At 49.3% G+C, this 25,604-nt stretch overlaps 1 protein-coding gene across 1 annotated transcript in view; it reads right to left on the bottom strand.

Annotated features, from left to right (window-relative positions):
* ELOVL6 (ELOVL fatty acid elongase 6) overlaps window positions 1-25,604 on the bottom strand; it is a 247,571-nt gene that overhangs the window by 3,474 nt on the left and 218,493 nt on the right. The window lies entirely within an intron of this gene.

Below are 25,604 nucleotides of genomic sequence, written 5' to 3'. Positions count from 1 at the left end.
TACATTTCAAAGCACAACTGGGATTCAAGCTTACTTATGCCACAGCATTAGAGACACCAAATTATCAAAAGATTCTGCTATCTGAGGCATCACTTGTCAGCTGAAAAAAATATTACATTGAGGAAGTAATGAGATACTGAAAACTTAATTTAATTTCAAATAAATGCAATTGTATTCTTAACACATCAATCAGAATTAGCAACAATAGATCTGGAGAAATAAAAGGCAGGGAAAAGGAAGGCATATTGCTTTCTTAGGAAGCAGGGTCATACAGTAATGCCAGCCACACACACAAGACAACAGATGCATCGGAGTCTCTTACTGGCTTAGATTGAACATTTTGAATACATTCACTGGGTTTTCTCTCAATAAATGTGTAGGAAAAAACTACCTATCCAAGATCCACAGCTATGTTTGTATGTGATACACCAGGAGGCTATGAGTAAAAATGTAGAACTGTTGGCCATGGAGTCAGAAGACATTGTCAAGTGGAGACAGGTATGAGGTGCAGTTATCAAGCAACAAGGGGCCTTATTATGATGGCGGTTAGACGAGCATCCGGCAACCATCATTCGGAAATGGGTATCGACTGACATGTAGTCGGTGGTTCCACCTACCAAATTAGGATCCACGCGCAGTGCAGGCAGTCGGAAACATGCTGTTTTCTATTGCGGCTTGTGCAGCAGTCCATAAAAGGACCGCAGCACAAGCCACAAAAGAAATAGGCATGTTTAAAACATCCATGCACTGTGCACCAGGTACCATGAGGTAGATGGCACAGGTATCCATGGATGTTTGTGGTGCCCCCCAAGCACCTTAGCGGAGGCCAACAGGGGACCACCGAGTACAGATTGAGGGGAACGGACATTGTAATCCCTATGGTGGTGCCTGAGCCACCGCCCTTTGTAGGGATTACAGTCCCACCACTTTCCATACGGGCTTCTTGCGCCTCTCAGAAAAGCAGCATTCGGTCCCTAAAACCGATGCCTCCGACTGCTGGATCATAATCGATCATAGTTGACCTCCACTATGTCAGGCCCACCGACATCGGAATGAGGCTCAATGATAGAAGTTGGAGACCTTGGCAGGCCTTGCAAATAATTCTTCTAACCAGATCATTGGAATGCAGCCACCAAAAATGCAGTATTCTATGTTTGCAAACATTCACTAAGCATAAAGGTATTCCTTTATCCTAATACACATTTACCGTTCATGCAGGTTCTTCTTCTAAGTTCAATGCTACCTACTCTGTTGGCATTTTCACTAGCCGTTTATTCATCGGGATTTTAACGGCACTACACGACACACGATTGATTCCTTTAAAATATATGCATTCATTCAAGGTACCTCATTTTTAAGAGCAATGAAAGGGTGGACAGCCATTCTTAGCGCGTGCTCCAGTCATTTGTAACTTCATGCTGTTTTAAGTGGCGTAACATAGGTCCCCACAGCCCCCGCGGTGCGGGGGTCTCGAGCTGCCGGGGGCCCCATGAGCACAGTACTCTGGCCTGACAGCTCCAGATTAAATCTGAAGCAGGGGCCCCTCCATGTACCTTGCAGGGGGTCCCCTCAAGTTTTGTTACACTACTGGCTGATTTGCCTCTATTCTCAAAAAGGACATTATTTTGTAGTGGTTACTATTTTCCTTAGTACATGTGATCCACAGTAATCAATTAAAATATGAATCAGCTGGTGGCATGACAAATACCCTAAATTATACCTGCCCTAACTTGCACACAGTGCAAGTCATGTCTCTGATTTGATATAATGCTTGGAGGGTCCCTAACTGATCTTTCTCCAGACCCCAGTGCCTTCTTCTAAATGTACACTTTTCAGTTACATGGTCAGTTGGTAACAACATACCTTGTTTGTAGGCCTGGCTCATACTGATATCCATTGCAAAAAAAACAGCAAGCATTGATAAGTTTAATAGTTCTAGCTTTGACTAATGAGCTTTTGCCTTTGCTTGTGTTCTTCTGAAATGTTTTGTTTTTAATGTTATCACAAACACAAATCAAAAAGGTTGACTAAGGAGGCACACACGTGTACGGACAGGTGTAAATGAAAATTGTCTTTTCTAATGAAGTTTTACAAAAACCATTGAAGCGGCCACCCAGGCGTGCACAGGTGGCCATTCTTAGTGTTGTTTTTAAACATTTTACAGGAATAATTTTTAAAGAAAGGCAAAGAAACATAATCAAAAGGCCCTGTGCCGTAAAAAGTTCAGCCAGGGGGGCCTCACTGCATTACAAACACGTGACACAATGTAGCACGACCTTATATCAGAATTTTCCCATGCCTGCCCTGCCTCTTGTCCTGAGAAGACATTGCGGTCCTGTGATGCCACTTCCTGTAATGTCATTCTTCTGCTACCCATGGCTTTTTGGTAAATCGACATCCATGCCCTTAGGCACACGCAGAGTTGGCATAGAGAAGTTAAATGGCATATATGGGCTGCAGTGTGCTTTTACCCCACCTGACTACAAGTCCAAAGTTTACGGCTTCACAGACCACCATTGTGTTCTGGCTGGTCTGCAGTTTAAAGGTACTGCAGAGTCACATGGCAGGGAAAAGTGCTTGGTCATGTCGGAAAACTTACTTTTATATATTGGCTAAGTCACCTGTAAAGTGTGCCTAGTAAACTAACAGAGCTGGGCTCTTCATATATAAAAGTGGGACATACTAGATACTAAGGGCATGTCCCCGCAGTGAACAATTGAAAGAAAGCTGTTTTGCACTGTGTTGGTTAAAGCAGCATTTTCCAGGAGCAGTTCAATTTATAAATAAAAGCCTTTATTATGTATCATCACTTGGGACAATGTTAGATCAAGTTATTCCCACTAGTTATTGAAAATCTAGTCCAACGGTGAAAGTAGATTTTTGACAGATTTAGTGGACACTTGGCTTTAGAAGCATATACTTTCTGCTGCCCGAGAGCCAACGGATTTAGAACTGGTTTGCCCAGTTGCCTTTTACAAAGCCAAAACACAAATCCCAGACTGCCTGTTAACGTCTCGTCTTGTGGCAGATATTGGACTTCCCTTTGAGTATATGTTTTGTTCATTTGTTACATGCACAAATCACCCCGGGAGGGGTATCTCGGCACAAATGCCAGGATAACAAGCAGAAAGTAACACAGAATAGGTTAGTCTTAAGTAATTTCCTGAATTGGAGAGGATCCTTGCAAATTAATTTGAAGACGTAGCTTATTCCAACAAGAAAGCGGCTAGAAAAGGAAACGGCCTGCCCCTGACCAGAACTCTGACCATAGGAACAATGAACAGAGCTTTGTCGCAAGATCTTAAAAGTCTTGAGAGGGAGTAGCGAGTAAGCTTTGAAGATAGATATGTAGGCCCTTTACCAAATAGAGCTTTGTGAGGTAAGCAGCAGATCTTACAGATAGGTTGGAATGATGTTAGCAGTGGCCACTAAGTAGTGATTAGCTATGTAGAAGAGGAGCAGGACCAGCTGGCAACACAAAGTGCAGCTTTCACAGCTGCTCCTTTTGAAGTGGCGACCTTAACTGGGGATCTCAGGAACTGAGACCATCCATGCACAGGGCCACCCTTCACTTTGTCCTCCCAGCAAGATGGAAAATCAGTTCCATTGCCACCTGGAATGAAGACTTATCTCCATCTTGGAGTGGCTAGAAGGGGAGAAAAGGGACCTGTAGCTGGAGGAAAGCAAAGGACATTTTTTTTTTTTTATAACTGTAGTATGTGGGGATCATGTGCGTACTCAAATGCTCTATTCGTAATCAGATGTCAAGTGTCGTAATCGGCACAGTAAGTAGTCCCAAATTCGTTCATGACATTACCCCCTAAGCTATTCATGAATATGATATATGGTTACAAGTAGACGGATCGCATCAAAGCAGAAAAAGTGATTAAGGGAAAAACAATAAACAAAAATTAACATGGTCATCATCAAGCAATCTGAAGCAGTTGTACACCATCACTTGAAGCAGTAATGTGAAAGAGTTTGCATAGTCCGGCACTCTAACAAAAGCGAGAACTTAGCCGTTCAAGGCACTCAGGTCAGGACATTCCCCCTTTTATTCCTCTTCTTCCTCAGAGTCCAGATCCTCGTTCTCCGGAAGAGGATCACAGATGTCCCCTCTGTAGCTGTTCCAAGGCGTCCATATTTTATTCCACTTCCTAGGGCTCGCCCTAAGTACATACACACCTCGTTCCACTATCATCAACATGTCCATGTTCTTGGCCCACATTGCCGCCGTAGGCATTTCCTGAGCCCCCCATCTCTGTGCAATGTCTCTTTTCGCTACTGTAATGGCCAGGGTGGCCCACAATTGCCCATATCGGTCCAGGTCATTGGGTCCCCAAATGTTCAAGAGGCATTTACGGGGTTCAGGCAGGACAGAAATGTTAAGTGCCTGGGAAACTGTACGTAGAACCTGTTTCCAGAACTCCTGTACCAGCGAACATTCCCACAATGTGTGAAACAGGGTTCCTTCCTCCCCACAACCCCTGAGGCAAAATGGGTGAGGAGCTCGATGGATTTTGTGTAGTAGTGACCTCGTGTAGTAGACCCGATGCAGGATTTTAAGTTGTACTAGCCTAAATTTCATTGATATGCCTACTTCTTTCGGCGAAGCCAGTGCTTCGTTCCATTCCGTTTCGTCAACCTCCCCTATCTCTCTCACCCACCTTTCCTGAAGTGGTAGTGTGGGGTCTTTCAGATTATTGACCAATTTTTTATACGTAAGGGAAGTGGCGCTTTGTGGCATAAACTCTGTCAGGAGTCTATCCTCTAACGGGGATGATTCAGGAAGATCAGCGCCCCGTTGAATCGCTTTGAGTAGGGCGTGGCTGATCTGAACGTATCTGAATGTCTCGGTGTGGCCTAGACCATACTGCTGTTGAAGCTGTTGTAAAGGAATCACTGTGCCCTTGTCCCATAGGTCCCCCACTGTGGAGATCCCTATGTGATCCCATTGTGTAAACCCTTTACATGCTCTGAGATTACCCAATTGTTTGGTATCCCATAGCGGCGTCAGTTTAGTAAGTTTGCCCGCCCAACCTAGTCGGGCCTGCGCTCTGTGCCATAGTGTCGCCGTGTGGTGTGTTGGGCCAATCAGTCGCCTGACTTGGGATTTATTATACAGAACCGAAAGCATTCCCTCAGTTCCCAACTGTGACCAGTCGGCCCTGTAGGCCGGATCTTCCCGCGAAGCATGCACCCATGAGTTGACCACCTTAAGTTGGGCTGCCCAGTAGTACAGTTGGACGTTAGGAAGAGCGATCCCTCCTCCGTACCAACTCCTCACCAACTTGTCATGGGCAATTCGTGCCGGACCATTGCTCCAGAGGAGACTGGAGACTATTGCCGCTATCTGTCTGAAGTAGCGTGGCGCAACCAAGTGTGGTGTATTCTCTAATACATATAGAAACCTGGGAAGCGCCATCATTTTATATAAGGCCGCCCTGCCCAGTAGGGTCAAGGGGAGAGTCGCCCAGTGTTTGGCATCTGCTTTTAGACGTTCTAGAGGGGGTTTCAAGTTAGTATTATAGAAGTCGGCAGCGTCCCTCATAATGTGGATACCCAGGTATTTAAAGGAGGACGTCGTTAGGGTCAAGGGGCAGGTTTCTCTCAGTAATGGTGCCGGGCCTCGGAGTACATATACCACGGATTTGGTCCAGTTGAGCGTGTAGCCCGATGCCGCCCCGTGTGTGTCACAAAGCTGCAACAGTGCAGGGATGCCAGCCTCGGGGGTCTACCATTTAAATAAGCATGTCATCTGCATAAAGGGAGACCTTGTCTTCCCACCCCTCCGTCCATGTGATCCCCCGAAACAGTGGTGTCCTTCTGAGTAGAATTGCCAAGGGCTCTAGTACCATAGCAATGAGCAACGGGGATAAAGGGCATCCCTGTCTCGTCCCTCTCTTCAGTGGGAAGGGTGCCGAGATGTGTCCATTGGCCACCACTTGGGCGACCGGCTGTGTGTATAACAGGCGTATCCACGCCTGAAATTTAGGCCCGAAGCCCATTCTGGTGAGCACCGCGAACAGGTACTCCCATTCCACTAAGTCAAAAGCCATAGTGGCGTCAAGGGAGAGGATTGCTGTAGGCTCAGTGAGAAGGTGTTAGTACCCCATGAACTCGCCTCAAGTTCAGCGCCGTGCTCCGGTGTGGCATAAAGCCTGATTGGTCAGGATGGATCAACGAGTGAAGGTGGTGCGTCAGTCGACTGGCTATGATCTTGGCAAGGATTTTAGCCTCCACATTGAGAAGGGAAATGGGACGGTAGGATGTGCAGGCAGTCGGTGGCTTACCCGGTTTGGGGATCGCCACAATCGTGGCAGTGCGCTGGTCGAGTGGCAGGGTCGCCTTCTCAAGGCTGTCGTTATACATGTGCAGCAGCGGTTTACTCAGTGTGGGCGCCAGCGCCTTGTACCATTCCACCGGTAGGCCATTAGGGCCCAGCGCTTTACCCGACTGCAGGCACTGGATTGCCGTCTGAATGTCCTCTTCCGAGAGGTCAGCCTCCAGGTCCTGTTGTGTTTCAGGTGCGAGTGTAGGAATGTCAATGTTTTCCAGGGAGTACAGTGCAGTCTGTGTGGTGACTTCGCGGTCCGGGGTGTAAATGCGTTGAAAATGGCTAGCTAAGGTTTGCACTATGTGTTCTGGGTGTTTCTGCAGGACCCCATCGTGTGTGTAGAGCATCTGTATGCCCTTATTGCTGCCTCCCCTCTTGTCTAGCCATGCCAGCATTTTCCCGGCTTTATCTCCCACATCATACACCCTGTGTAGTGTGTTCTCGTGTTGTGCGTGGACGGTCGTTTTGAGGTGATCGTGGTATTGTTGTTGGCGGAGCTGCAGCAGGTGTGACTTTTCCGGTGTGGGGTCGGACATGTGGGCTATATTTGCGTTGTGTAGTGCGAGTTCCAATTCGGTGAGCTCCCGTCTCGAATCTCGTTTGTGACCTGTAATGGCTGCTATTGCCTCCCCCCGTAGAACAGTTTTGTAGGCCTCCCAGAGAATAGATGGTGAGGAGACGGTTCCCTCTTTTTCAACAAAGTACCGAGCAGTGGCCTGTTTGAGCTTTTTTCGTACTGTAGGGATTTTTAAGTAGTTGGGGTACAGTGGGTAGGTTCTCGCGCCCTTCTTCCCCCTGGTGGCAAGTGATAGGGAGATTGGAGAATGGTCAGAAACTCCCCTCGGCAGGATTTCAATTTTGTCAACTAATCCCAAACCCAGCCCCTGGAATAGGAAATAATCAATTCGCGAAAGGCTTTTATGAACAGCAGAGTAGTATGTGAAATGTGAGGTGGCTGGGTAGAGGTGTCGCCAGACATCCGTAAGGCCCATTGCTTCTGCAAAGTCGGGAAGTACATTGGTGGCACCCGAGCGGGTGCGTACAGGCAGGGAGTCCAGCGACGGGTGCATTATGGCATTAAAATCCCCCCCAATAATCGTGTCCCCCTCCGGGAGGTCCAGGAGAAATTTGCCCAGGGCCGGCAGTGCTGTTGAGTGGAGTGCCGGGGGGATGTAAGCGGAGACCACGTTTAGAGCCCGACCCTCCCATTGCCCGTGTATTGCCGCAAAGCGACCCTGATCATCAACTTTGTGCCCCCCCACAATAAAGGAGGATGCTTTTTTCATGAGTATCCCAGTGCCCCTGGAGCCCGATGTAAACTCTGAGTGTGCCGCCATTGCATATCCCCGTCTGTTGAGTGCTTTACACGTGGTCCCTGCAAGGTGTGTTTCTTGAAGTAATACCAGGTCAGGTTTCTGACGTTTGACTACCTGCAAAACGAGACCTCTCTTGATTTTATCCCCCAATCCCCGAACGTTCCAAGTCAAGACCTGGAATGGGGGCACCTCAGTATTCGCCGTCGCCCCCTCATTGGGCCCTGATCGTACCATTCTAGTCATTGGGCCGAAAAGGAAGGGCAGCGGACTGACGTACGTCGTCCCCAGCCCAATGGTGGTGTCCTGCGCCATCGTACCGGCAATGTGTGATCTGCAGAAGTGTGGTGTACTTTAGTGTAGACTTGATGACAAAACAGAACCATGTTAACAATGAAACAATCCCCCCTACCCCCCACCCTGCTCCCCTGCTCCACGGACCGTTCCCCGCCCGCTTCCCCAACTTGGCAGAGTGCTTTACCCCCCTCCCAACTATGTTACTTGCTTGTGGGGTCGGTGAGTCTCCCGTAGGCATCGGCCAGTGCCCACCTTACTCAGCTTAGCCGCCCAGAAGTCCAGTGTTACACATATCAGTTCCCATTTACAGTTCACCTCTAGATCGGTGCCGGCTGTCCGGAGTCGAGGGGGTCTCTTTCCAGATCAGAGTCCAGTCCAGAAGCCGTTGATTGCTGCGAAGGTCGAGCCTGTTGGCTGGTCGTTTGGCCATCATTGCGTGGGTGTGTTCGTTCTTTATGCGGCCGTTGTCGCTGCCCCGCTTGCCTCCATCCGTCGAGCCATTCTCGCGCCACTTCGGGTGTATCGAAGAACCATGTCTTTCCCTCGGCCACAACGCGTAGTTTGGCGGGGAATAACATGGAATATTGCAAGCCCCTGTCCCGCAGTGTTTTATTGACCTCCGTGAATGTTTTCCTATGCCTGGCTACCTCCGCCGTGTAGTCCGGAAAGAAGGCCAAAGTAGACTTCTGGATCCTGATCGGCGGGGAGACCCTTGCCGCCTGCAAGATGTCGTCTCTGTCCCTAAAGTTAAATAGGCGAGCTAGCACAGGTCGAGGAGCTGCACCCAGCTTGGGCGCCCCTCCCGGAACACGATGCGCCCTTTCGACAGAAAAAAAGTTGGACAGACCTTTAGGTTGCAGAGTGTTCTTTATGAGGTCCTCTACGTAGAGATCCATGGCCCCTTTCCCTTCTGATTCCGGCAGGCCAAGAATACGCACGTTATTTCGGCGGGAACGTCCTTCCTGGTCGTCAAGCCTGTCGCGTAATAGTTTTGTAATTTTCTCCACCCGCTCCATCGCCACTTGTAGGTCCGAGGTGTCTTGGATAAGTGATTTTGTCACCACTTCCACCTGCGCCACCCTCTCGGTGATTTTTGAAAAGTCTGCTCTCAGTAGGGTGACTTCAGAGGAGATGGAGCCCACCATCGTTTTAACCTCCGCAAGAGTTCTCATGAAGTCCTCCAGTGTCACTTTTTTGTTTCCCTCCGCGTCAGGGGGTGTCCCTGCGGAGTGTCTGCCGCCTGTTTGCGAGTGTCCTTGTTGGCTGTAGGCAAACTTGTCCAATTTTGCTTGTGTCGCTGAGCTCCTGGTGCCTTTACCCGCCATGGTGTTGGGTCGTAGTCCCCAAGATGGCGGCGGAGCCGAGCCGTCCCGGGGTGAATGCCAGGCGACCGCTGTTGTGTGGGTTCTGCAGGCAAGCGAGTGTATCAGGGTCGCCCTGATAAGAATGGCGCTGTCCGGGTCCGAGTTCCGAGTTCCGGGGGTGCCCGATGTTGATCACGGGTGCTCTAGGCGGACAGGGTCCCTCTCCAGAATGGCGCTGGTCCGGGTTCCAAGCCGTCGATCGCCTCCTGGAAGTGCGCTCAGGTTCTTTCCCCACCTCCCTGAGTGTCCGGAGCGGTCGCGGGTCTGGCCGTTGCGTGTAGGCGTTGGTCGAGTTAGTCCCTCCAAGTCTTGTGTTAGCCGACCGGTGAGGCCGGGTGTCGACACTGCGCCACGCCCAGGCGAGTTACACCGCTTCCGGCGAGGTCGGAAAATCTAGGTCGGGGATCTTCCCTCTCTATAGGCCTTTCTACGCACTCAATGGAAAGTGCCGTTCTTGACCACCAATTTTCACCAGAATTGGACCTAGAGGTGCAGTTTTGGTCCCTGAGTCGGTGCCGCCGCTTCGGGTAGGCTTTGTGACGGATCAAGGTGTCGGATTTGTCAGAAGGCCGTTATGCCTCGGGGAGCTCCCAATTCACGCTGCCGCCATGCTCGGCCGCTAGCCACGCCCCGCAAAGGACATTTTTGATTAGACTCTGGGAAGGTTCGCAATAAACGGAGAAACAAAGTCCTGCAAAAGGACATTCAGTTTTTGCAAATAACTTTGAAGGATTAAATACAATGAGATCTCCAGCCAGTGACTACTCCACAGGATAAGACTAGTTTTTAGCCACCATCTCCTCAGCACATCTGTGGACCAAGAAATAATCATCTGTAAAAAAAGAGTCTGGCTGACTACTAGAAGAAACAAGATCTATTGGACTCCTGTTGGAACCCACGGTCTGCAACTGCTTTCTAATGGTCAAGTGGTTGGCCTCCTGTTGCTCCTACAGGGATACAAAAGGCTCAATGGTTCCAGGATTTGAAGAAGGCTCAGATGACCAGTTTGGTTTAGACCCTCAGAGTGCCTTGGCGAGGAGAGAGACCCATTGCCTACAAGTCAGAGTTAAACACATTTTTGGAGCGATTTGGGACTTAGCCATACATTTTTTCACCTCTGGATGGTGATGAAGCAGGTTCCCAACTTAGGGCCTCATTAGGATGGCAGACCGACCTACGTCCGTCCGCCACCCCAGAGTAGGAGGGACCGTCCGCAGGGGCAGCGGCGGTCCCTCCGTGCAGATTAGGATGTGACCGCCACCCTGGCGGTCACATCCTGTATATTTAACATTGTGGCGGGCTGCTTGAAGCAGCACACTCCATAATGTTAAATAAACCATGTTTTCCTTTGCGTGCATGAAGCTGCAGGCACCGCGTGGTGCCTGCCACTTCATGCACGCAAAGGCAGGGGGGTACCGTAGGTACCCCCCATGTGCACCTCCTATCCCCCCCTTCACCCCTGGGGGCCCACAACGGGCCCCAAAAGAAAAGTCTGTATGCCTTTCCACTGCAGAAATGCCGCTGTGGAAAGGCATAGGACCGCCGCCATCCTAATATGGCTGGCAGTGTCTGATAGACAACGCCAGCCATGTTAGAGCTTTTCCGCCGCGGACGGAAAAAAGATCCCCCCGCCATCCTAATCTGGCAGGGGGTCTTTTTTCTGTCTGCAGCGGTTAATCCGCATCCTCCGGGCCGGCGGTGGCCTCGGCCGGCCCGGGTGATGCGGATTAACCGCAATCCTAATGAGGCCCTTAGTTTTCACCATCAGTGGCCAACATATCCAGGTTTGTTTGGATCAGAGCTATTAATCATGAAGAAAAAGGGTTCACCGCAACTTGCAGTGAAAGTATCCTGGTTCGTGGAGCCCAACTTTGCCCTGCTGGGGGATTTTTTAGAACCAAAAAAGCAACTGACCTGTTTAGGGATTGGCAGACCATCCGCCATCCCACCAGGTGGTGGAGGACATAAACTCTGCTATCATGTAATATTTGAAGATGCTGGGAGAAAACACCCAAAGTGAGAGTATGTGTGTGAAAATCAAAAATAATGGTCCAGACACCCCAAGATTTATCACCCAGTATGTGGGGGATAATTTTGTTTTTTCCTGTGCAAAACTATGTAGGCAATAGTGTACGTTTTCACACTGGTAGCATAGAGACAGTGGAGACTACGCTCTCTGAAAAATGGCAGTTCAACTGACTCTAAATGCTGTGGGCGATTTGTATTCTGACATATTTGTGGCAGAAAACCCAGTTCCCCAAACAGTGAGTAAGGTCCCAAGCTGGAAGGTAAACATTGGTCCAGGGTAGGTGGAACATCTACCCCAGCCGTGAAGCAACCTCTGCACCAAACAAATCCTGCTTTGTCCCACTGCAGCTTTTGTCAGCAAGACTGAAGGATTCAGCAGTAGCTCCACAAAGATGTAGCCAACTGTGAAGGACCCTCAATTGCTTCAGCCTCCTGCCTTGTCCGGGTGAAGGACTCTAAGAACTGAACATTTTTTGTGGTCCCAGGGTAATAGCATTGACCAGTGCGACTCGTTTGGAATACCTGACCTCCCACACCATTGCGATCAGTCTGAAATCACACTTAGGTCATGGTTAACCTTGAACTGTGACTTTCAATTACAGCTTTGAGTTTTCTTGGTGATTTTTGCCTTACAATTTAACACCTCATATCTCCAGGGTCTCTTTATCTCCAGGTTCCTTTTAGCGATTTTGATCATTTTGCTGTCTTTTTACTTATTAAATGTTCTTGATTTTTATAAATTGGCTTCACAATTTTATTCTGTATGGTGATTACTTTAATGGTGCTGGTACTGCTTTAACTTAACATACATTTATCTGAGTAATCGCCTACAGCTTCTGCTATTGGTACATTTCACTGGTGATTAGCCGGCCCCTCAGTGCTGACTCAAGTGAGGTGTGATCAGTGCAGCCACCCCTGGCGCTAACCTGGAAGGGGAGGCGGGGGTTGGGTGGGGGAAGGGGTAGAGGGGAGTTTGCCGGAGGGCTGTTCTCTGAATAATTTTGGGTTTTAAAAGCTACCTTTGCAGAGTTCTGTGTGTGCCAGATAGTTTTCAGGAAACAATAGAAATGGCAAGATAACTCTGGTGATTAATGTTCCTACTAGAGAGAGATGGAGTTTTGTCTATTGGCAGTTCTGACTCATTAAGTAGTGCAGAGGATTATTATGCATGCTGCAAAGTACCTGAACCATGCATATCACACAGCTATATTTTATGCGGATTGCTCAGTGGGTCACAGCGTTTGTCACAGAGACCCTTTAGTTACTTGCAGTTTAGAAGACACAATCCTTATATAGCACAATGACCTGTGAACTGTCATCAAAGAGCTGCATGCGAACTGCAAGGATTAGCGTCGGAACCTTATGGTTTTTTCTTTGTCTCTCATTATCCTAATGTTGCTAAAAGGGGTAATTTTTGGTAAAAATACATTCCTATTTGTAAAGTCAACCCCAACCACAGTGGTACGTTTTAAATTCAGAGTGTGTGCTACCAGACTAAACGCTCTTAAAATGCACTGCCTGCTAGTATTGATAACTTGATTCCTACACCCTTTAAGTTTCATTTTCTTATGTTACATTTTCTATAGACTGATTTACACACTGATGGTTCACTTTCTCTGTATAAGGTGTGTGTGATGTAAAGTGCTTTGACACTTATACTGGCATGAGCAGCAGTTGCCGGCACAGGTAAGCGCGGCGGGTTGGGGCAGGCTGTGGCAGGGGGAAGCCGACAGCTGATGGAATAGATATTATTTATTTGTTTATAATTATACATATCCTGTCATCTGTCAACGTAACCCCTCTCCCACCCTGTCCCGCCCCCACCGCATGTAATTGTGCTAGCCGCAGATGGGCATGAGTAGCGATATAAGACAAATTAAATGCATGGAAGAAAGTTGCTATGCAGAGATAAGGGGCACTGTTGGAGAGTGGTAGTGAAGAAATCCATGGAGAAGGAGGTCATTTAAGGGACAAAAAAGATTGTCGCACCAGTGCTAAAACCGGCTTTGCTGTCCCTTTGGCCTTCTAACCAGGCTTTGAACAGAGATTCTCTTAGAAATATGTTGTAACCAAACCAGAGTGGGTTGATTTACTTGATAAAGACACGCTTCTCCAAAATTATTAACCTCGTTTCTAAATCCATCTTTTCTCTAATAAGCTTCAATTTAGAGAACAGCTCAACATTCAGGTGGTCCTAACTGCGAGGTCCAAAAATATCCGTATATTGTGTGATTGGCTGATCAGTTGGAAGCTGCTACTTGGGTAGGAGGAAGAGAGAGTGTGACAGAGATTAAGAGAGTCAGAGAGAAAAAGAAGAGAAAGGTAGGGATAGGTATGAAAAGGGGAGAAGAAAAGAGTGGCAAATATGAAGAGAGAAAGAACAAGCGAGGTGAAGACTGGGGGTCCCTTTCTCAGCGGATATTACACCACTGAATATTGGAGTGCCTCAGGGCTCAGTTTTGAGTCCAACTTTACTTAATATTTATATGGCACCGCTGGCACTCCTAGCAGAACAACATGGGACAAAAGTTATAACTTAAGGCGATGATTCCCAACTGTTGTTCATGTATGAGAAGGATGAGCTGTTTAATGATAATTCAACTTTTCTATGCCTAACTAAAGTGTTTGGCGGGTTTTGACAAAAGCAACTGTCATGCAATTGCGCCAAAACTGAACTAATTTTTTTCGGACATACCCCAGGTGATGAATGGCGGAATTGGTGGCCCCAGGATCAGCCTCCACCTTCTATTCCAGTCACCACTGTTAGAAACCTAGGAGTCATGCTTGACTTGGATCTTTCCATGAAGTCGCAGGTTCAATCTGTAGCTGGCATGTGCTTCAGACTCCTAAAAATGATGAGAAATTTCCTACCACTGCTGCCATTGTCCTATAGGAAAACTGTGGTCCAAGCCTTGATTATGTTAAGGCTGGATTATGCAAATGCATTATACCTGGGCATCCCAAATTATTCATTGGGCCGCCTACAGGTTGTTCAAAATGCAGCCACCAGAGCGATTTCTTTGGTAGAGCTAGGATTCACATGATGACTCATTTAAAAACGCTACACTGGCTTTCAGTGAAAAGCAGGATTGATTTTAAGTCTCTTGTGCTGGCCTTTAAGGCTCTCCATAACAGTGGGGCTCAGTACATCAGAAAGAGAATTATACCTTATACCCCAGCCAGGACTTGAGATCGTCGGCCCAACATTTGCTATTGGTGCCAAATTTCTTCCGGACCAGGAGGGGGGACGTTCCTTCCAGGTGGTAGTGGGAAGACTATGGAACACTTTGCCTCTCTCCCTCAGATAAGAACAAGAGTTTCTTAGTTTCAGGCGCCAACTTAAAACCTGGCTGTTCCATCAATAACGGGGACATGTGGATTTTGATTGCATACTGTCTCCCTTTTCAAGGGGGACCTCTTAGCGCTGGGACACTCCCCAGAGTAGCTGTGCGCTTTATAAATTCCCCATAACATTAACATTAACAAGAGAGTGAGAAAGAAGAGAGACAATGAGTGAGAGGGGATACCAAAGTGAAGTGCAGGAGAGGACCAGGAAGGAAGAAAGAAAATAAAGGAGGTTATAGAGAGACTGATACAGAGATGAAGAGAGAAAGGTAAAAGTTGGTCAGGGCAATAAAATGTGAAGGTCAAAAGGGAAAGAGAAAGAGGCACTGAAAGAAAGTGACAGAGAGTGAAGCTGTCAAAGAGAGCAAGGGAGGAAGAGAGAACGGCCGCATGAGAGGTGAAAGTGACAGGATGCGGAGAGAACACATTGTACAGAACAGAGCATAATCTTCATGAATGCTACTGCGCTAAAAACCCATGGCCTGCACGAGAGAGCAAGGGCAGTCCAAGCCAATGCAGAGATTAAGAAGGATTAATTAATTAAGGGCTTAGCGAACGCTGACTGCGGCACATCAGTACTTTATTATAGATGAGTAACCTCTAAATGCCTCTCTCATTCGCAGATCGTGTAGTCACACATGCTGTGGCGCCCACACAAGCTTTAAATAAGAGATCAGTGTAACACACGTTACTAGTTCCAAGCCAAACAACTATACTGGTGTTCAATGCAAATGACACATTCAGTGTGACATGCAGAGCACCGTAGACTCTTCAACTGTGAAAACTGAACCGATCTTTTATTTATGATGGGATATCAGAGAGAGAGAAAGAGATAGATAGCTAGATAGATAGATAGATAGATAGATAGATAGATAGATAGATAGATTCTGTGTATCTTTGCACCCAAATCGTTGCACACAGATAAGGAAAATTATTTTCAAATTCAGAACGATGTCCATCCAGCCAGGACTTGGGGAGGGTGAGGGGGTACAAAGTAACCCCACATATCGCAAGCAGCCATTGCCACAAACTTCCTGGAGGAGAAAAGCTCACTGACACGCAACTAGGATTTAGTAAAGAGAATAAACCACTTGTGCGTTATCAAACCCCAAATACAAAAGAGTTGGATATATCAGGCCGTTAGACATCAAGATAGATCAGAAGTTTTCTGGAAAGTGCGTACCAGTAGAGGTGGCAGGGGTTGCGTCAATGTGACATCCGCTGGTCAGGTATTTAGGGACTGAGGTCCTCGAAGGCCTGAACACTAAATCGCTGATTACTTTCTGAATGAATACTTCCAAGTTTTTCAAACAAGTGAATATTAGAAAAAGACCTGGACACTATTTAGTCATGTTTTCTGTCTTCACAGCCATCAACTTAGCACAACATCACATCTTCCCTGTCAGCGGCTTGCTGGCCTAAGGTGTACAAGTCTGGTTGCATGACTACATTCGATGTGAGAAATTGCAGTGGGTTGCCTGCGAAAGCATCTCTCCATCTTCACATTTCCAATAAAGTTCAAAGATGTTAATTGTCTGAGTAATTCGACTTTTGCTGTGCACATACATTTGTATGGTGTATGTAACACAGCCACATTTCCCTAGTGGCTCAGTATTTGTACAGTTTTCCTGCCTATACAGTGCATGCTTTTCATCTGGTCCATGTATGCCAGTTACTTTGTGGCTTTAACTGCTAGACAGCCAGCCACTTGCGACGGCAACATTCAAAGGAGAAATATGCACCACTGTGGTCGATTCCTTTTGTCCCTCCCTCTTTGCCTGCATCCTGTTTACCTCTGGGAGTCCAGTGACGTAAGCAAGAAATGATGGCTCTTTATTGGTCGAATGGCTCTGCTGGTCTGTCACAGGGGCACCGTTGTCTGTGGTGCACGTCTTCTCTGTATTGCTAATGTTTGGCAACTTCCTTCATTATACAAAAACCAAACCCAATGCCTTTGGCAGTTGCCAGTGCTTGTTTTAGATAGAGAATGTTTTTCAGTGCAATATGACAGGCGTGCAACGCCCATTTTGCTGAAAGGGCTTTAGCCACCCGCTACACCCCTTCCGTCCCCACCCGTTGTCTGCAGTAGCCCGGGCTGTGCAGCTTCAGCTTGGAGGACACACGCAGTTCTTCAGCTGTCGTGGGCGGGAGGGGGAGGTGCTGATGCCTCTGACGCATTTAAAGTATTTTGTGTGTCTTCAAAAGACCATTTAAGAGTTAATGAGTCTTATGTTTGCTTTCATTTCATCCTATGCGCCCGGCCATCCCCACTCTTGTAAATGACTGTTGCTGCTAAAGTGGGTAAATATATTCACAGACCACTGGAATTATGCAGCAGGTAAAGACCAAGAGCCAGATGTACTAATGTTGTTTGCGGGTGCAGATGGGTTTTAGACCCGTTTGTGAGCGCAAAAAACATGTGGCCCATGTACTAATTCTATTTTGTGAGTCGCAAATCAATTTGCGACTTGCTAAATAGGATTAACGACTCGTTATTAGGAAGGGGCGTTCAAAAGGCATCTCTCCTAATAGCGACTTCTGAAGCTATGTTTGAATGTTTTGCAACCACAATTACGGCCGCAAAACAGACACAGTTTACCACCCTTCACAGAAAGGTGGTAAACCACTCGCAAACAGGAAGGGGTCCTCATTGTCTTCTCAGTACTCAACCACACTTCAAGCAGCACAGTTCAGTTCGCCAGATAACAACACGCGATAACAAATACAGTCAATCACCTTTAACCTCCAGACCACTTTAGATGTCAATGATGCAAACACTTGCAGACCAGCCAAATCACCAGCAGACCCATGACCTCTTGAATGGCTCTTTAGCGCCAAGATGCTCCATGGAGTGTAAGCCGCGCTTTATAAAAGCCAAATCATATCATATCATAGCCAATCAACCCAGAACTGGAAAAACTGGTAAAAACTCAGTGAATACAGGTATCTTCCTAAAGGAACTCTAAACGTCTTCAATAAAACCCTCATTAAAACAAACATGCTATGAAACAAGAGATCTTTTAAACTTCTGTTTTAGTCTGAAAGGCAGAAAGATTTGCTTTAAGAGAACTATCTGCATTGGAATACAAGCATTCTTATTACACAAACTCTCCCTTGCCTTTGATACTGTTCATCTTCCCCAGCTTCTACAGACACTTGAAAACATTAGAGTGCAGGGAGTGAACTAAAGCAGATGGCATAGTTTCTATCCGCCAGATCGTCATCTCACTTTATCCCTTCATGTCGGCTCCATTAAATTCCCAACTAATGTACCTAACAGTTCTATCTCCCCTATAATGCTTGCCTTGGCTCTCCCCTGGACCTAATCTCCTCCTTCAGTTTCAACTGTTACTATTATCCAGATAGTACACAAATCATATGTAAGTATGAAAACCCATCCAACTTTGACTCGTACGTAAATGAATATTGTCTCAAGCAGTCAAATAAAGGATTATCTATAAACACAGCAAAATCAACAGGCCACAAATCAAAATATTAATATCTGGCAAATTAATCAAACATCACTCTTGAACAATATTGCCTCAGCAACCAGGCTCACCATCAAACAACTGAGCCCAAGTGAAGAATCAAGGGTTAACTATGGGCTCCAATCTTTCAGCTCCAATGAGATTGTCCAATAAGCTAAAATTATAGCTCTGCCCACATTGCTTGAAATGCTTGACCCGCATTACTTGCTGTAAGTGTTGTCCTCACCTGCCCCTCCTCTGCCCTGGAGAGTGGTGTCTAGTTGTGCCCCTGCTGAACACACACAATTAATAATCATTAATTATCCACTGCCTGGGACACAATTACTAGCTCTGAAAATCAAAAAGAGAGGGCCTCATTATGAGTGGTGCAAATATTGGTGTGATATTTATCACACCAAATAAAATCTGTGGGCCTGATTCGCAGAACTAACTTAAGACAAAATCCTAAACTTACTACCATTTTGGTATTCACAGAAGGCACCTACTCATTTTGGTATTCACAGAAGGCACTTACTCATCGATGAGTAAGTGTCTTCTGTGAATACCAAAATTAGTAAGTGCACTTACTCATTTTGGTATTCACAGAAGGCTCTTACTCATCAATGAGTAAGTGCCTTCTGTGAATACCAAAATGGTGGTAAGGTTAGGATTTTGTCTTAAGTTAGTTCTGTGAATCTGGCCTCGTGTCCAAAAGGGCGGAATTTATCAGATACAAAAAATAGTGCCAATTACCCATTTTTGGGGACTAGCATGCACATTTCTGAGCCTACTGCACCAAAATCTTAATGCTCCAGGAATAGAAATCTGCATGTTGCGGCATTTACTGCACCTTTCTCCAACATTACATTCTGGAAGAATTTACCTGCATAAACTTAACGTCAAGGGTCCAACTTCATTGCAACCACTAATTGCCAGGTGCATAAAGCCTGCTTAACATATCATTCTGAACCCTACAAAAGCAGAGCTTTGGAATAGAAATGGCAACTTGAAATGAGGACCAGAGTGTGAGAGACCGACTATCTTACTGAGCTATATAGCAGCTGAAGGAGTCCTTAAGAAATTTAGTATAGGCATTGTGAGATTCGCTATGTTTTTAATGCACAAGTTACTACTTGTGTAACGATATATCTGTAAGAGACATTAGTTAATGATAGATTCCTTACCTTAGAATATCCCCAGGCGTCAGACTGGATCCGGAAAGTTTTGCGTAGCAGTACCCTTGCGCGTCGGTAGGCGTCGTCTGCGGCTCCGCGTCCGTCGTCGGCGCCGTGATGACGTCGTCGGAGTACTTAGACGCCGCCTCCGCGTGCTGACGTCAGTTCTTAGCCACAGCTTTTCCGCGCCAGAAGCGCAGAGCCATGACAAAAACCGACACTGGTGCCAAGAAACTAGGGCCCTGAAAGGGGAAGACCTTAACCCTAGATATCGGTTCGCAGAACGGGGAGGATGGGTGGGTCGGTAAGGAATCTATCACTAACTAATGTCTCTTACAGATATATCGTTACACAAGTAGTAACTTGTGCATCTGAAAGAGACACGTTAGTGATAGATTCCTTACCTTAGAATAGATACCCCAGCAATACCATCCCCGTGGTGGTGGGTCTGCGAACCAATATTTACACCAGAAAGTCCCGGAGAACGGAGCGGCCAAAGTAGCCTTCTCTCCGGACTTGACTGTCCAGGCAGTAGTGCCTAGCAAACGTGTGCAACGAGGCCCACGTAGCTGCCTGGCAAATGTCCTGCAAGGGCACACCTCGGCCCAAGGCAGTTGTAGTGGCCGTGGCTCGAGTGGAATGAGCCCTCAGCCCAACAGGTGGTTCCTTCTTAGCCAAGGAGTAACACGCCTGAATGCACATGATAATCCATCGAGAGATGGTCCTCTTGTGCACCGCTTTCCCTTTCTTAGCGCCCGCGTACCCAACAAAGAGTTGATCATCCACCCGGAACTGGCGTGTGCGATCCAGATAGAACGAGAGCGCACGTTTTGGGTCCAGACGGTGGAGCCTCTCCTCCTCTCTCGAGGGGTGCGGAGGCGGAAAGAAGGTGGGCAATGTGATGGACTGCCCAATGTGGAAGGCCGTGACCACCTTTGGCAAGAAGGAGGGCCTAGTCCTCAAAACAACCTTGTCCGGATGGACTGAAAGGAAAGGAGGCTTACAAGAGAGGGCCTGGAGCTCACTCACTCTCCTGGCAGAGGTGATGGCTACCAGGATGGCAGTCTTCAAAGAAAGAAGGCGAAGCGGACAGTTATGAAGTGGCTCAAAGGGAGCGCACATCAGAAATGTTAGAACCAGGTTCAAGTCCCACTGAGGCATCACGAAAGGAACAGGAGGAAAGGTATGAGTGATGCCTTTCAGGAATCTGTTTACAATAGGGGACTTGAACAAAGAAGGTTGGTCAGGCAGCCTCAGAAAGGCTGAAAGAGCCGAAAGATAGCCCTTGATAGTGGCCAGAGCAGAGCCCTGCTGGGCAAGAGAAAGAAGGAAGAGAAGGACCTCAGAGAGAGGGGCATTGAGGGGATCCAAAGCCTTTGCTGTGCACCATGCCACAAATCTGTTCCACCTGCAGGCGTATACCGTTTTTGTGGAGGGACGCCTGGCTGCCAGAATGATGTTGCAAACCTCAGGAGGCAAGTCAAATGGCCTCAACTGTCGCCGCTCAATCTCCAAGCATGGAGGTGGAGACTGGACAGGTTCGGGTGGAGGACCGTCCCCTGCTGCTGCGACAGAAGGTCCTCCTGAAGAGGCAGACGAACCGGGGGATCGACTGACATGCTGAGTAGCTCGGGATACCAGTACCTTCGTGCCCAGTCCGGAGCCACAAGGATGACTTGTGCCCGGTCGCGCTTGATCTTCTTCAGCACTCTGGGCAGAAGAGGTATAGGCGGAAAGGCGTACAACAGACCGCAGCTCCACTCGCGATGAAAAGCGACTCCGAACAAGTGCCGCCTTGGAAATTCCAACGCGCAGAACTGATGACATTGCGCGTTCTCTTCGGTGGCGAATTGATCTAACCAAGGCTCTCCCCATCGCAGAAAGAGGCCTTGGGCCACGTCCGAGTTCAGATGCCATTCGTGATCCATCGAGCACCGACGGCTGAGTTCGTCCGCCCTGGCGTTCAGAGAACCTGCCAGGTGTTGAACCACCAGAGTCAAGCCCTGATGTTCCAGCCATTGCCAGAGACGCAGAGCCTCCTGGCAAAGGGTCCACGACCCCACTCCGCCTTGTTTGTTGCAGTACCACATGGCGGTGGTGTTGTCGGTGAACACCTGCACTGCACTCCCTCGGACAGACCAGAGGAATGCTTTCAGTGCCAGATGAATCGCCCGCAGCTCCAACAGATTGATATGGAGCCGGGACTCCGCCGGAGACCAGAGTCCTCTGATCTCCGCCTCTCCCAAGTGGCCCCCCCAGCCCTGGAGGGACGCGTCCGTCACAACTACGTGCTCCGGTTGGGGAAGGGAGAGGGACCTGCCGTTGACCCAATCGCGGTCCGTGAGCCACCACTGCAGCTGTCTCGCAGTGCCCTCCGAGATCAGGACATGGTCGGACAGGTTGCCCCGGTGCTGGGCCCACTGAAACTTCAGGTCCCACTGCAGAGCCCGCATCCGCCACCGTGCGTGATGCACCAGAAGGATGCAGGAGGCCATCAGTCCCAGAAGCCGCAGCGTCAACCTGACCGAAACCCGGGATAACGGCCGGAAGACCGGAATCAGAGCCTGTATATCCCGGACCTGCTGTTCGGGCGGGTAAACCCGAAACTGCGCCGAGTCGAGAACCGCTCCGATGAAAAGGAGCTTCTGAGAGGGGCACAGGTGTGACTTGGGCACATTGATGGAAAATCCCAGCTGGTGCAGGAGATCCGCCGTAGTCTGGAGGTGGCTGACGACTGTTTGGGGCGAGCCCGCCTTCAACAACCAGTCGTCTATGTAGGGGAAGACTGACACCCCTAACCTGCGCAGGTGAGCTGCGACCACCGCCATCACCTTCGTGAACACCCGTGGGGCGCTGGTAAGGCCGAAGGGGAGCACGGTAAACTGAAAGTGCTCGAGGCCTACCGTGAACCGCTGGTAACGCCGGTGGGCCGGCAGGACGGGGATGTGGAAGTATGCGTCCTGCAAGTCCAACGCTACCATCCAGTCTCCTGGGTCCAGGGCAGTCAAGACCTGAGCCAGTGTCAGCATTTTGAACTTCTCCTTCCGGAGGAAGCCGTTGACGTTCCTCAGATCCAAGATAGGGCGTAGGCCCCCTTTGCCCTTCTTGGGTACCAGGAAGTAGTGGGAATAGCAACCACGACCTACTTCTGGCCCAGGAACGCGCTCGATGGCCCCCTTGGCCAAGAGGGCCGAAACTTCCTCCTGCAGGAGCCGCAAATGATCCCCCGATATGCGGTGGTGTTGCGGTGGCATGGCTTGAGGGGTCGTCTCGAAGGGGAGGGAGTAGCCCCTTCGGACGATTTGCAGCACCCACCTGTCCGAAGTGACTGTGCGCCAGTGAGAGAGGTGATGGCGAACCCTGCCTCCCACTGGCGTCACATGGGCCAAAAAGCATGGACTAGGAGGGTTTAGAGGCGGATGCTGCGGGGGCAGATGTGGACTGGTTCCGCTTGTTCCCCCGACCGCCTCCACGGCGGTTTCCATGGCCGCCGCGGCGCTGGACGATAGTTTGCGGCGAGTGGCTGGCGGCACGTGTGGGGACGCCCCTTCCTTGGCCACGAAAGGAGCGAAAGGCACCCATTTGCTGGCGCGGGGCTGAGAGGCCCAAGGACTTGGCCGTAGCCCTGGAGTCCTTAAAGCGCTCAAGCGATTGGTCTGCCTTGTCGCCAAAGAGGCGACAGCAATCAAACGGCATGTCCATGAGTGTATTCTGGACGTCTGCCGAGAAGTTGGCGGATCTCAGCCAGGCGTGGCGTCGTATCGCCACCGTCGTAGCCATCGCTCTGCCCAGCGAGTCAGTAGTATCCAGTCCGCACCTGATTGAATACTTTGCTGCGTCCCGGCCCTCCACTAGGGCTTGGCCGAGTTTGGCCTGTACCTCCAACGGGCACTCTGGCAGCACTTCCGCCACCGTTTCCCACAGAGAGTGGGTGTAACGGCCCAAGAGGCATGCGGTGTTGGAGGACCGCAGTCCCAAGCTAAGGGACGAGAACACTTTCTTGCCATAGGCCTCGTACCTCTTGGATTCCCGATCGGGGGGAGCCGTCGGGAATGCGGTCTGGGAGTTAGTGGCCTGGATCACCAGACTCTCGGGGTGGGGTGGGTGGACAGGTAACTTGGGTCGCCAGGTGCCGGGCGGTGGCGTCTGGCCACGTTCCTATCTACAGGCAAACCTGTAGCGGGCCTGGACCAAGTGCCCAAAAGAACGTCCGTCAAGGCCTCATTAAACGGCAGCAGAGGCTCCGCGGAGCATGACTGCGGCTTAAGGACCTCAGTGAGGAGGTTAGTCCTCACGGCCGCGATGGGGAGCTCAAGGCCCAAGGCCTTGGCAGCCCTCATCAGCACCACACCATAAGTCGCACCCTCCTCCGAAGCCACGGTAGGAGGAGAGACGAATCCAGTTTCTGGAGAGGTTTCCAGGCCACTGGCCTCCCCAAGATCTCCTGTCCAGTCCATGTTAGACTGACACTCCCTTGTCAGAGGGTCCTCAGACCTCTCCCAATACTCCTCTTCCCCCATCTCCTGAGATTCAGGGTCATAAGCGAATGAGGACGGTTCATAGAGAAGAAAATCTCCGAACGGCGTCGAGAGCGGCGCCGATAGGCGTCGTCCCGACGTCGGAACCGATTGAGAGGAGGCATCGGGGACGGCGCCGGCCGAGGCAGACGCCGGAGGGGACACCACACGGACCGACACCGGGGGGGACGTAAGGTCCACCGGTGACGATCCATCGCCCGAGGAGGGCCCAGCGGTGCCCTGCGGCGCCGAGCCCGTAGCCCCCGACCCACTAGGGCCCCCAGACTGGTTCGCTGGGACCTAAGGCGCCGCGGAACCCGTCGGAGGAGAAAGGGACCTCATGGCCATGAGGAAACGCTCAATCTCCTCCGGCGTCGCGTTCAGCCCAGGGACCGGGGTGTATGGAGCCGAACGCGGCGCCCGCGACTCCCGAGGAGCCGCGTGGGCGGTGTCACCTGAACCCCCGGCCATGTCGCGCGAGCGTCGGGGGGAGTCAGAAGAGCGATGATGTCTCTTCGACTTCTTGTGTTTCTTACCTGACGACTTGGACCCAGAGGAGTGGCGCCGACTCCCGGAGCTGTGACGGCTCCGTCCCCGCGACCTGTCCCTCGACCTCCCGTGGGACCGGGACCTCACACGGCGCGGGCCGACTGGCGGATCTCGAGTCGCCTGCGGGACCGCTCCCGCCTGGCCTTCCTCGACAGGGCCCGACAGTCGGAGCAGGCCTCGTCGTCATGGTCGATGCCCAAACACATCAGGCACAAGCGGTGGGGATCCGTGACCGACATGGTACGGTCGCACTCGTCGCAATGCTTAAAGCCGGGCATCCCTAAAGGCACCGTCGGAGTCGTATAAGACTTCGAAATTGGATCAAAAGATCACAAAAGTTTAGTCAAAAAGTGACTAGGGAACTGCTCTTTCCAGATCTGCGCTGGCTGGCGCGGAAAAAAGAAGAACTGACGTCAGCACGCGGAGGCGGCGTCTAAGTACTCCGACGGCGTCATCACGGCGCCCACGACGGACGCGGAGCCGCAGACGACGCAAGGGTACTGCTACGCAAAACTTTCCGGATCCAGTCTGACGCCTGGGGATATTCCAAGGTAAGGAATCTATCACTAACGTGTCTCTTTCAGATATAGTATTACACTATGCATCACAGTGAACATTTTATTTTTGTACTTGTGAATAAATGTAAGTGAATAGAGACTGAAATACTGAAACAATGTTTTGGGTGGAAAATGTGAGAAGGCTCTGAAAGGGTTAATAGTAACATCTTGTGGAGAGTCTTGGACTTGAAAGAAAGCAGAAAAGCACCAAGATAGAAAGAAAGAGTGAAAACTAACAGCCTGATTTATCATAGACCCGTTTTGCGAGTCTATAATAGCGATTCATAAGGAATCGCTATTACAGACTCGCAAAACGGGATTCATGTAGGAATCGCAAAATGATTTGCGATTCCTACACAATCCTTATTTGCGATTAGCAAATTGCTAATCGCAAATAAGGAATAACTCCCCATTCATTCTTATGGGCCAAAAGGCCCATAGGAATGAATGGGGAGTAGTCCTTATTTGCGATTAGCAATTAGCTAATCACAAATAAGATAGCGATTTAAAGGGTGCCAGGGGTGTCCAAAGGACACCCTGTAGCACCCCTTAAATGCAAATTGAAACAGGTGTTGTGCACACACATGTCCAAAGGACATGTGTGTGTGCAACACGCAACTTAGAAAAATGCTTTTAAAAGCATTTTTCTACGTTT

This window comes from Lissotriton vulgaris, chromosome 3_1, assembly GCF_964263255.1.
Source record: "Lissotriton vulgaris chromosome 3_1, aLisVul1.2, whole genome shotgun sequence".
Taxonomy (NCBI): Eukaryota; Metazoa; Chordata; class Amphibia; order Caudata; family Salamandridae; genus Lissotriton; species Lissotriton vulgaris.
This window is presented reverse-complemented; position numbering and strand designations above follow the sequence as displayed.